The following is a 12,457-nucleotide window of genomic DNA, read 5'->3' as shown; positions in this document are numbered from 1 at the left end:
CTGTGTGTGTAGACTTTACAAAGCACACGCTCTATTCTGCACTCCAGCTCTGATGTCTCGCAAAAAATATCCAGGGGTCTAAATGAGACACCTATTTGCATGCACAGGAAACACTCTCATTAATTTCCACCGATTGGCTGCTTCAGGCCAAAAGAGGCATTAAAACAGGACCACGGAGGGTGGTGAGCTGCAACTTCTCTTAAAGGCAAGTTATATATATATAAATAAGTACTCAGTTGGCCCTGGGGGGGTAAATGGGGGTAAATTACTCCCCCCTACCCCCGGGCTGGTTTGAAATTGTTTTCAAAAGCCGTGTCTGATGTGTTAGCATGAGTGTGTGTGCATGAGTGTGTGTGCATGAGTGTGTGTGCATGAGTGTGTGTGCATGAGTGTGTGTGAATGTGTAAATGTATATTTAGTTACTGGGGGGGGGTCAAGGGGCTGATGGGGCCACTTTGCTTTATGAGCCCCCTGGACCAAAAGGTGCCAGCCCTCCCCAGCTTACACCGTACAAGAGGGACAGAGGGATTTGGCTCCCAAACAGGGACTGATCATCCTAAACAGGGACACTTTACAATCTAAACAGAAACATTTTGCTTTGGAAACACAATATTTTGGCCAAAGAAAAGTAACATTCCTGGAACACAGTTTCCTTTGTGGATTTTTGTAACATTGTTGCAGTCGCTCCCCTGGTTCTTTTGATGAGAAATGTTTGTGATCTTTGGGGAAGGGGACTGTCTTGGCGCTGCTCTGGTCGCCAGGAGGAAGCGATCCAAGTAGATGCAGGCACGGGAGCTGCAGGAGAGGTGGGAGGAACATGGGGGGGGGAGAAAAAAAGGTGGGAGGACCTGCTTGAAAAAAGGTAGGAGGACCATGATGGCAGAGTCACTGGAGAAGGAGGAGTCCCAGACATCAGTGACCCTGACTCCAGTGAAACTAAATCCCTTATGTGCCTGCACTTTTTTATGTCCCAGCTGCTTGTTGCTTTCTCTCCCCCCCATCCATTTCCGCTCCCCCAGCAAGCCCAGTGACTCACTTTTTAGGTCAGAAGATCTCCTTCTTGCATGTTTTCTTGTTTCTTTCTCCTTTACCATCAGTGTTTTTGTAGAAGGATCTGTAAAAGTCCCTGAATTTCCTGCCTGGAGCTGATCTGGTTCCTCTGCCACCTCCTCATCCTTCTCCTCCCCCCATTCCTCAGATCTGGGTTCTGGATACACACTGGGAGCTGGTAAGTACATTGTATTTATTGTGTATTGTGTGTTGTGTGTTGTGTGTTGTGTGTTGTGTGTTGTCATCCAGAATGTGAAAGGTTAGGGCAATGAGCTTCTGGTGTGGCTGGAGTGGGTTTCTAGTATTTTGGGGTGTGCTGATCTCACACCCTGCTAGGGGTTCTGCTGGTCCAGACACCCCCACACACCCTATCAGTGTCACCCGAATCTCCAACTCAGCCCAACTCATTGTAGATTGAGAATCAACCACTTCTAACATTCCAGCTGCCTTGGACTCCAACTCCCACCACGCTCAGCCATCCAGCCGCTGTCAGGCTGGCTTATTGTCCCTGGACTATCAGAGATCCCTAACTTTTATATCCTGAAGTCATCAACGCAGAGAGTGTTGAGATTCACTTTTCATTCTTATGATGTCACAGATATGGATAAACTCACTTATACCATGATGGATATTCGTCTGGATTAAAAAATATTAATTAACTGTTGTCAGTGATGTGCTTCTGTGTGATGTGCCTCAGTATTATATGCGGTATCTTGGCTTTATTATGATTTTAATTTATCTACTTGTACAGCGCTTCAGAATATGTTGGCACTATATAAATTAATAAAACAGTAATAATAATAATAATTATTATTATTATTATCGATGATTGGAAAAGCTCCAGCATGGGTGCAATAATTTTTCTATCTATCTATGTATCTATCTATGTATCTATCTATGTATCTATCTATCTATCTATCTATCTATCTATCTATCTATCTATCTATCTATCTATCTATCTATCCATCTATCTATCCATCTATCTATCTATCTATCTATCTATCTATCTATCTATCTATCTATCTATTTATATGCATATAATTGACTTATTGGGCCAGTTATTACATACAATGTGAAATGCATGGGCATTCCCAAGGTATGATGTAATAAAAAAGAACACTGAAATAAAAATATATATAATTTTAGGGTCAATACATTGACAATCTTTGATTTATTCATTATATATATATATATATATATATATATATATATATATATATATATATATTGCCCATTATCACAGTGGGAACAGTTTGATTTATATATAGCACCATCATATACTGCAGCGCTGCACAGTGGGTTAATGGAGAATAAGTAGTATTGACTTGGACATAGGGGTGCCCTGCTCAAAGGAGCTTACAATCTAGAAGGACGTGGATTATTTCTAAATATATTTTTTTTTAAGCAGAATAAGTATATGATAAATGGGGAATTGGTTCTGCTGCTCTACCATGACTTGATTGGACTAGAAAAAGATTAACCCCGTCCAGGTAGAATGGTCACATGTCTAGGACTGACCCCGAATGACCCGGCATTTTTGTGTGTCACACTTTAAGGGCACTTGGCTCACTCTTGCTACAATGCCGGGTTCCTGGAATAGTATTCGGTGATGTCCACAGAGGAGTTGGGTGTCCTTTGCATTCCAGGCCTTAGTAATTTGCACCTATTTATGCAGCCAGCAGTTTTTTTTCTTCTGTATTTGCCTTTGAAACCCCTTGACGGGAACTTTTTGCAAAAAAGTGACCCTGAACTTCTGCAAGGAAATATCTTAATTTAATCATAAAGCCTTGGATGCTTAAGACAAGATATAGATTCATATAATCATTGCTAAAAATATAATATTTATTATTATTATTAAATTATTATTATTATTATTAGTAATATTATTATTATTACATTGAATAATAATATAATTTTAGTATATATATATATATATATATATATATATATATATATAGTAATTTAATTTTATGTGACAATCACACACAAACCTGTGTATTAATTATAGTTTGGATAGATCATGGACAAAATAATTGAATTAATGTTGCAAAGATAAAGCATGTTTATAAAATAATAATAATTAAAATGTATTTAGTATTATTTAATTTAAAAATATTTATTCTAGCTGCGCGGGAAATTCCTGACAAAGTTGTAACAGTTCATTTTGGGGGGTTTTAAGCAATTAACCGGAAATATCCCAAGAATGGTCTAGATGTCACGTGGTAGCTTCCATATTAAAATAATGTTAAATAACATTTAATTGACCCCTAAAAAAGAGTGGGAGTTATTGTTAAAATAGTGGTGCCTATTCTCTGTAATTTCACAATACTGCCATAAAAAAAGTGACAAACTTGGCTTCAGGTTTGCTTTTTTATTACAGGTAGGGTGGTAGATAAGTGGAACAGTCTTCCTGCAGAAGTGGGAGCAGTTAATACAGTGAAGGAATTTTGACATGCATGGGACTGGCGTACGGCTCCTGAATCTAAAAGACCTAGGACTGATTATGGAAACACGGGCAGATTAGATAGGCTGGATGGTTACTAGAAGTTGAATTATCATGACACACAGATCTCTTGGTAAATGTATGGATCAAATTATTATTTTGATCTAAAATATTTTTCACTGATAACGCATATGCTTGTCCTCACGATTAATTCCGGCCAGTATATCCTACTGTAATTATGTGTATTATTCTTATACTAAGTGGTAGAAGCGGAGAAGTCAGCAAGAGAATTCCTTTAGCTTCTAGGGTGACTGCGCTGCTACTTGCTAATAACCATATCTGGCAACTCTCAGGGTTTGTGCCCCAGTCTCAGGGTGAAGGGGCAGATTCTCAGGGTCATACAGTCAGAGCGGACTCCTTCCTATTCTACCCTGCTGTGATAACAATTGGTGCTTTTGTTCCCTGAATGTCATGTTGATAGCCCTGCTTGAACATAGGTGACTTAATTAAGTGCATCTTTAAATAATGGCAAGCCAAGGCTTCCATGAGGAGCGGTATTTGAGCCGTTTGGCTAACACGTTTGAGAAGTCAGTACTTGCTATTAAAGGGTTAATATTAAAGGTGTCGGGGGTCCACTTATTTAGAAAGGCCCCAGGTATGCTCATAACCCGTACTTGTATAGGTTGAGTGTCTAGCCATATAGAAGTGTCCTTCATGCCTTTTTATTACGAGGAGCCAACATGTGGAAGGAAGATTTTTTTTGTCTCGTGTGCTTAGACTGTAATAAATGTCATAGAGCAGAAAGATGGAGGCTGGCCTACACATCAGTGTCTGTCGGCCCTGGCCTCTGATGCATATAACAGGGAGTCAATCACTCCATTGGGCTATCCGGCCCCCTGTCATGGCTCAATGGGACGGTTCAAAGAGACGTCGCCGATCTCCACAACCCACTAACACCACAGACAACTGGGCCTAGTTGGCTCAGCCTCCATGGTCTCCTTCCATCCGGGATACCTAGGAACATCGAGGCTCGCAGCCGGAATGCGAGTGGGCGTCTCCGCTGATGAAAACGCTTGTGTTTGCTCATAATTTAAGTGACCAATCTTAAAAAAAGATAACTTCTAAAATATTTTTTATGCATTTTTTTTGGAAAATTTGATGCATTTTTGTTCGGAATTCCACATCATCAAAAGGGAAAAATCAGCAAAAACATAAATAAAATACAAATAATTTTGAGTGTTTTTTATTATTATTATTCTTGTCGCTTTTAAGGCTTTTAATGGGAACGTGGAATTTTTCGCTGTGGGAATAATTCCCGGCGCCCCTAAGTTCTCTGGGACGGGAAGGCATTTCGAATTTTAGTCATAGATATTTCGGATGCTTCCGATTCTCTCCATGAGTACATGATATGATGCTTTTGGAAGAGGGAGCTCCTGACTGTTCGGTTAATTATGGCCGCCGGTGACGCTGATCCTCATTGGTTCATCTGCTTATTTTGGACTCATATCCATTTATAGTAATTATGCATTTTACGTCGATTTTATATCAGAATTTAATACATAAAATGCTTTCGTGTTCCAGCTCTTGCCTTGGTTAAGGCGACTGAAAGAAATAACTTTTTACTTTTATTTTTCAGTTTTGTATAGTTTGGGTTTCCTGCCCTTTAAGTGGCTTTTTCGGTATAATTTCATTTAAAGGGACAGTAATACCATTTCTTCTTGTGCTTTGTTTTTTTTACAAAGCGGGACTCTGCCTTTAAAAGGGGAACTCCCACAAATTGCTTATTACGAGTATCCGATTAAAAGGTTTTTAATAATATTGTCTTTTTTCCCCCCAGAATATAATGTGTTTAGGCAGATGCATATTAGCCATTTGTATGTGTCGCAGCTGTTAGCCCATTTGGATGCTCTGACTTCATTAGCATTGCCATAAAGCACCAGCTCAGTGTGGTGGGGGTTATTATTGTATACAGCACTGGGTGGGTATTACTGTATACAGCACTGTGGGGGTTATTACTGTATACAGAGCTGGGGGTTATATTACTGTATACAGCGCTGGGGGTTATTACTGTATACAGCGCTGGGGGGTTATATTATTGTATACAGCGCTGGGGGTTATATTACTGTATACAGCGCTGGGGGTTATATTACTGTATACAGCGCTGGGGGTATATTATTGTATACAGCGCTGGGGGTTATATTACTGTATACAGCGCTGGGGGTATATTATTGTATACAGCGCTGGGGGTTATTATTACTGTATACAGCACTGGGGATTATTACTGTATACAACGCTGGGGTTTATGCTCAGGGAGAAAATACTTTTTTTTCACGGACCCCATAACAGAGACATTTTTAAAGAGCCGTAATTTCACTGTTTGACGCGGGGGCCGAGGTGCCATAAATAGAAGAATGACCGCTCCGCGCTGAACTCCACGAGACACGTCCACGATTTGGCAACATCTTAAATGATCAGCGCCTTTAACTTCTGCAAGTAATTGAGATCGATGTCATGACGAAGGATAAAGTAACCCCCGCATTCTGCAGCAAGCAGGGGAAAAAACGACATTCCATCAGTTATTATGACATATCTACATAGTTAGCTTAAAATAGTCAAGTTGCTTGTTTTATGCCAAGAATACTGACAGACTCCAGCTGGCTTCTGCAGCTTCCAGGCCCATCCACAAAATAAGTTCAAATATGTAATAGTAAACACAGTGCGTTATTTAAAGGGACACGCCAGCTATCATGGGGGGGGGGTTGCAGACCCCCCGTATATGCATTTGCCCCACCCCAGCTTCTTTCCTTGTACGCCATGTATTTACCCCGAGTCAGCTCCAGCATGGGGTCCGCGAACACCGCAGATGGAGTTCTGCTATGTGTGGAAAGCGCTCCCATTGATTTGAGTGGGAGTGCTTTCCTGCCACTGATTGGCTGCTGCAAGAATGGTCACGGAGAAGGAGGGAAGCTGCAGTTACATAGCTGCAGCTTCAACCTCCAGTAAGTACTTTAATTTATTGAAGAATTCGTATTAAAATAAAGGCATAGGGTTAGGGTACTTTAATATCCCATTGTACTGCACTGCGGAATATGATGGCGCTGTAAAAAAAAAATAATAATATCCATTCTTCGTTAGGGGGCTTTCTAGGAAATGAAACTGTAACTTTAAAGAGAATCAGCAATCTAAAGCCATGTGCTTACTCATTGGAGCTTACATCTGTGCCTGTAAATTGTGACAAACACGTGGCAAATGTATAGAACAAAATCTACATTTGTAGTCATTCTAGGGCTCACTTGGCCCAGGATAAACTGCAATGAAGCTCAATGTTGTGTATGTTGGCCGTGCATGCGCCATGTACATACAGCATTGCAGGGAGTAAGGTAAAATAAGTATACGTATTTTATTTTAACTGATCTGTAACTTTGCCAGGACTTTTTCCTTGTATAATGTATAGATCGACAAAGGCATTATTTTGGACAAGGTGAGCTAGTCCCTTTTAGGAGAAACATGTGCTTCTAGTTACTATTGGCAAATAGCCTCAGAAAGATAGAAAGGAGGAAAGAGTACGGAAAGAGAACATGTTTCTTATTTTGTCTAATCATCCTATAGAATGCCTGCAGGTTTGGGCAAATTTAGGCAAAGTACGCAATTTCAATTCCGACAAAGTATCTTTTGAAAGCTAGTGAATGAATGTGGATTAAAGGGACGCTCCAGCCGTCATATCCACTTTAAAGCATAGGATAGCTGCGTGGTCACTTTAAATCTTGTTGCTAGTTTTGCCCCCCATATTCATTTGTCCCGTTCCCCTCCCCCAACCGTGTTCAGAAGTCACTGAAGCAGCAGCCAAACGCATGTATACTGTTCAGATAACATACATGTGGCAGGCTCCCGCTAATCCCATTGACTAGAATGGGAGTTCTACTGAGCATGTGCAAGAAGCATACAGAAGTATGCTCCCTGCTTTTAGTAGAGGCAGCTGGGGACGGAGTTAAAAGATACAGAAAAACTTCAATAACTAGGGAATGCCTGCACGGATTTGCATGCAGTAAAATGCGCCGGTGACCATGCAAAGTGGACTCCAAGCAGAAAATAGGTCTGGAGCGCTCGTTTTAAGCTTTTGACATGCTACAGTGCATACGCAACCGAGAAGGAAAACTAAGACAGAAGTCTGACATTCATCAATCTACACGCTGAAAAATGCACTGGAATGCAAGAAAAATGGGCTCCAAAAATAAAATCAAATATTGGATCTGATTTCAAATATTTAGCCATCTATGTAGACCGAACTTCAAAAAAAAATTGCGTTTTGCCTGGTTGTTCTGCAGCCTGGGGAATTTCGAAGTCTGACATTTTGACAACATGAAATTAGCGTCCCTTTTTGGTCTCATTAAATCACACATCCTCCTTCTATTTGGAAAGCCTCCGGAGTGTTTGTCGCTTCTCTGCTTTAAAACCTGAAGTTGTTGGGGTTTTTTTTTTTGGTGATTATGAGACTGGTAGACGAGGACCTCACAAGAAGACTCCCTGCATTTGTATACGAGTCTAAGTACACAACAGCTGTCTATTAAACAGCACGTCGCCTCTCTCTAAATATCCATTAGGCTACTTTAAGTGACATTAAAATCCAGTGAAATTTGTATCACCGCCGTTTAATGGACATCCTGAGTTTAATTATTGCTCTGTTTCCAGGTTCACATATTATATAAAGGTACCGGCTATTTAAAGGGACAGTACATTCAAAATAGTGTACCATAATATATATTAATGGACCTGGCATTTTTAGAAAGGCATTTATATATTATATATATTTTTTTATTATTATTATTATTATTTTTTTAATTTATTTTATTATTTATATATATTTTATTATTTTATTTTTTATTATTATTATTTTTCAAATTTATTTTATTTTATATATATATTTTTTTATAATTTTTTTTTACTATGTTAAATACATTTTATACTGGTATATATTAATTTTCAAAGTGGAACTTTAAATGATACCTTATATGTTTGACGTATTGGCTGAATTCCGCAGCCAGTCAGCTGGCAGCCCAGCCTATAATATCCTGTCCTCTTCTAAACAGCACATCTTCAGAAGGATATTAATACGCAGAAGAAGGGATCTAAAATAGAAAAACCATTCCGGAGTTAGTAAAATAACTAAATAGCTGTACTTCAGGGCTCAGGATGGAGAGGGGATGATTAGGTTAATTTAAAACCTATTAAGGATTATATGGCTCCAAAATTCAGTGTAATAACCATAAAACGTAGGGTATAATATAAACTTGTGTATAATACGGGTAATTTAGATCCAACGTTTCAGGTTAAAAACAGAAGATACGTCCCAATTTGTCGCAGGGATTATTATAAAAATAATTTAGCTTCAGTCAATGTCCATAACTAAAGAAAAAACAAAATTATAATTTAAATGCAAATGTTTCACTGCTTTTTTATTCTAAAATGCTGTGTAAAAACCATTGAATGTATACGGCTGTAAATATATATTTTTTTATTTGTTTTTCAAATGTTTTCAGCTATTTTTTTTGGAGGGGGGATTTAGGTTAAAATTCTTACATTTTTATGAGTGGCTGTTTGTTTACGTCTAAACGCACATCATAAATTTTGTGTTTTTTGCAAGGCGTCTCTTTCATTGTTTCCTCGCAGCTCTCACGTTATAAGTTTTCCAACGTTCCTTCCTGTCTTCATCAAAAATATTGTAGCTTCTTCTCAATTTCGGTATCTATGTGGCTAGCAGAAGGCCCTGTGTTTAAAATATTTTGAAGCCCCCTACGGGCTCTGCGTTTCTGCTCTGTGCAAAGGTGAGGGATGTCCAGGATGTGATGTCCATGGTGGTCTCTTAGGAGAAGATGTATCTGTGCCTCCATCAACACCTTCTTACCTCTCCTGCTTCATCGCTTGTCCTCCCATTGTAGGGAGCTTAAGCGCCAGGATCAAAGTTGTCGCAACAGGCTGAACGACCAGAAGCACCATCAGGAGAAGAGATGATGAGGACACAGATCTACACACTCAACTACCACTGAATGGGTGCAGTTATGGGCCTTGAGGCCATGTCACAGCTGTAGCCCCTGACACCTACTGTCACACAACTATGAAATTCATTGTTAACTAGTTGCCAGTATTTGTACATTTTCTCTCAGACATCCTGACCAGTAGGACACATTTCTGCCCACCACACATGGTGCAATCCGTCACAGTAGGTCAGAAGACATCTCCATCAATATATCATTCTTCTTCTTCTAAAGATAAGAATATAAAAATATAAACGTACCCCCGGATCTGGGGTTCCTGAAGTCCCAAGCTTAGGCTCTATGCTTTGACACATACACGACAGGTGGCTTATTAATTGGCACAGGTGTGACTGAGCGACACTGATGGACCCACCTGTGCTTGTGTAGGAAGGTCCTACAGATTTGTTTCCCTCACGTTAGCACAGTTGGCCCATTAACTGCACAGGTGTGAGAGGCAGACACCGGCCCATCTGTGATAATCTACGGAGAGCCGGAAAACACGGCCAGTTGAGAAACTCTGTACTTTGGCAAAGACAGGTCTGGTGCTCCCCGTGGTTTGTAGAGTGACCACGTCCGCCATTTTTCCCAGGACGCACATACATACATTTGACATTTTGTCAACCACGGCGTTCAAAGTGCGGCCCCATGGGGTATCTAGAATTTATAAATTCACAGAAGGGAGTGAGTTACTCACTTATACATCCTACATCCATGCGCTCATCGATGGCGGAGCTCATAGTAGACCTGCGGCCATAGAATTGGATGTTTTCCCAATCATGCAGTTTCGGTCCAATTAATTCTTTTAGTAGTGTAACGCATGATGAAGTCACGTAACTGTGGATACATAAATTAAATTTCCGCGTCGGAATATTAATTTCCGTGTGTGTTGTAGGACCAGCTGCGGTGGAGCTACCTGTACTTTATGGGGGAGGATATCTGTGTAGCCCTCTACAGAATAGGTCATAAAATGTCCGATTACGTTCTGCTGTCTCTCCAGCTCATTGGTATTCGGGGCGATATCTCTTTCGGCTTCCAGAGATTTCACATGCTTTGGATCACAGGCAGCGCGCAGAGACAGCTGTGTTGCTTTGGCGTATTGTACCCCGTGCAGCGCTTCTGCTAAAGTCCGCATCCTTTCATGGAGTGAGGGAATCCGCGGAAGGTAACGTGCCATTGGAACACATTTTTATACAAAGTGCCATTGGAACACAGGAGTGATGGGAGTGATAAAGGAGTGATGGGAGTGATAAAGGGCCATTGGAACACAGGAGTGCTGGGAGTGATAAAGGAGTGATGGGAGTGATAAAGGGCCTCTGTACGCCTACGAAAATATTCCATTAAAAATCAGCCGTTTCCAGCTACAATAGTCATTTACAACATTAACCCCGTCTGCGCTGGATTTCTGATCCATTTCATGTTATTTTAATGGGCAAAATTTCCTTCTCTTTTTAAAAAAAAGGACATTTCTAAGTGCCCCCAAACGTTTGAGGGTATATTTAAGATCAATCCCATTTGAATTCATTTTATTTGTCGTACAGAATACCTTCCACAGCGTCAAATGGCAAAAGTAGAACAGTTTTTTGTTAGGGGGTGTGGTTAGGGGCGGGGCTTTAGACTACATGTGACCATGAAATATTGACCTCTGTGGACGATGTGTTTAGACAAGGAATAATATGTTTTACTTATTCTATAGAATATGGAGAATGTCTGCTCTTTATGTATATACTGTTGTGACTTTAAGGACTGTAGAACACCGTGATACACTCATACCCCGCGATCATTATGAGCCCCTAGAAAAGAGGGAAACCAAGAGAGAAAGGATCTGGGTTTCAAGAAGGGACTATCTGTCCTAAAGAGGGACACTTGGGAGGTATGATCTAGTGCTTGGTCAAGTGAGACCCAAAGCAGCATTTTTCGTGGAACCTGCAAACCCTTCAGGTTTTGCCCGGAGACTCTGGATGGGGTGCCGCTTCTCCGGGAACTCCAGGTGACGTCCCACTCCTCGGCCACTTCCCATCCAATATGGCGCATGTCCCACTGACAGCAGGACCGCCCACTGACAGCAGGACCGCCCACTGACAGCAGGACCGCCCACTGACAGCAGGACCGCCCCCTGACATCAACAGCACCGTAGCCGGAGAGTTCCCAAGATATCTAGCTGCTCTGTCCCACCAAGCTTTTCAGGACAGAGGTAGAGCTTGATGGGACAGCCGTAATCCTGAGGCCCCGATTTCATTCTCCTGTGTCTGGGATAATGGAGAATGCATAGTGCACGGAGTTGTGCACGTGCGCAGAGTTGTGCATGTGCACGGAGATGTGCACGTGCGCAGTAGCGCTGCCAGTTTGAGTGACACTCTACTTCCCAAGCTCCGCCCCCGGGGATAGAAGTTGGGAGGTATTGTACGAGGTAGAGGTTAATTCGCTGATCCACTCGGCCTCATTGTATTTGTAGGTCTTATAATCGTTGTTTTGTACGCCTTGAAGCCGTCCACGTCAAACGTTTAATTAGGAGCCTAATGTTAACAGAAATAAAAGAAGGTTTTACTTGACTGAGAGGGTGGTGGATAAATGGAGCAACCTCCCAGCAGAAGTGGTAGAAGCTCATACAGTGAAGGAATTTAAACACGCTTGGAATAGGCATATGGCTACTTAATCTAGATCTGAGGGCCGAATGGTTCTTATCTGCCGTCACATTCTTTTTTTCTGTGCACCCCAGTGCATTGTGGGAACCATTTTGCATCACGCTGTTTATGGCGGCAGGTTTGGTTACTTTGATGATGGAAATGAATAATATATTCCGACGTTTTTCAAAGCTAACCGCAAGTTGGAAATGATAACCTTGCCTTTGTATTTTTCCTCCCCTGCTCTTTTTATCCTCCTATCATTGCACAGAATCATGAAGCCGTCACTCAGCAAATGCATTTAATTATCT

The 12,457-nt window shown here is 41.0% G+C and overlaps 1 protein-coding gene across 1 annotated transcript in view; it reads left to right on the top strand.

Annotated features, from left to right (window-relative positions):
* The first annotated feature begins 1,034 nt into the window (after positions 1 to 1,034).
* The window catches only part of TSPAN9 (tetraspanin 9), a 153,951-nt gene continuing 142,528 nt past the window's right edge, over positions 1,035 to 12,457 (top strand). Inside the window, exon 1 of the mRNA XM_053465674.1 lies at positions 1,035 to 1,228. The gene's annotated coding sequence lies outside the window, so the exon portion shown is untranslated. The remainder of the gene's footprint in view (positions 1,229 to 12,457) is intronic.

This window comes from Spea bombifrons, chromosome 4 (assembly GCF_027358695.1).
Source record: "Spea bombifrons isolate aSpeBom1 chromosome 4, aSpeBom1.2.pri, whole genome shotgun sequence".
Taxonomy (NCBI): Eukaryota; Metazoa; Chordata; class Amphibia; order Anura; family Pelobatidae; genus Spea; species Spea bombifrons.
This window is presented reverse-complemented; position numbering and strand designations above follow the sequence as displayed.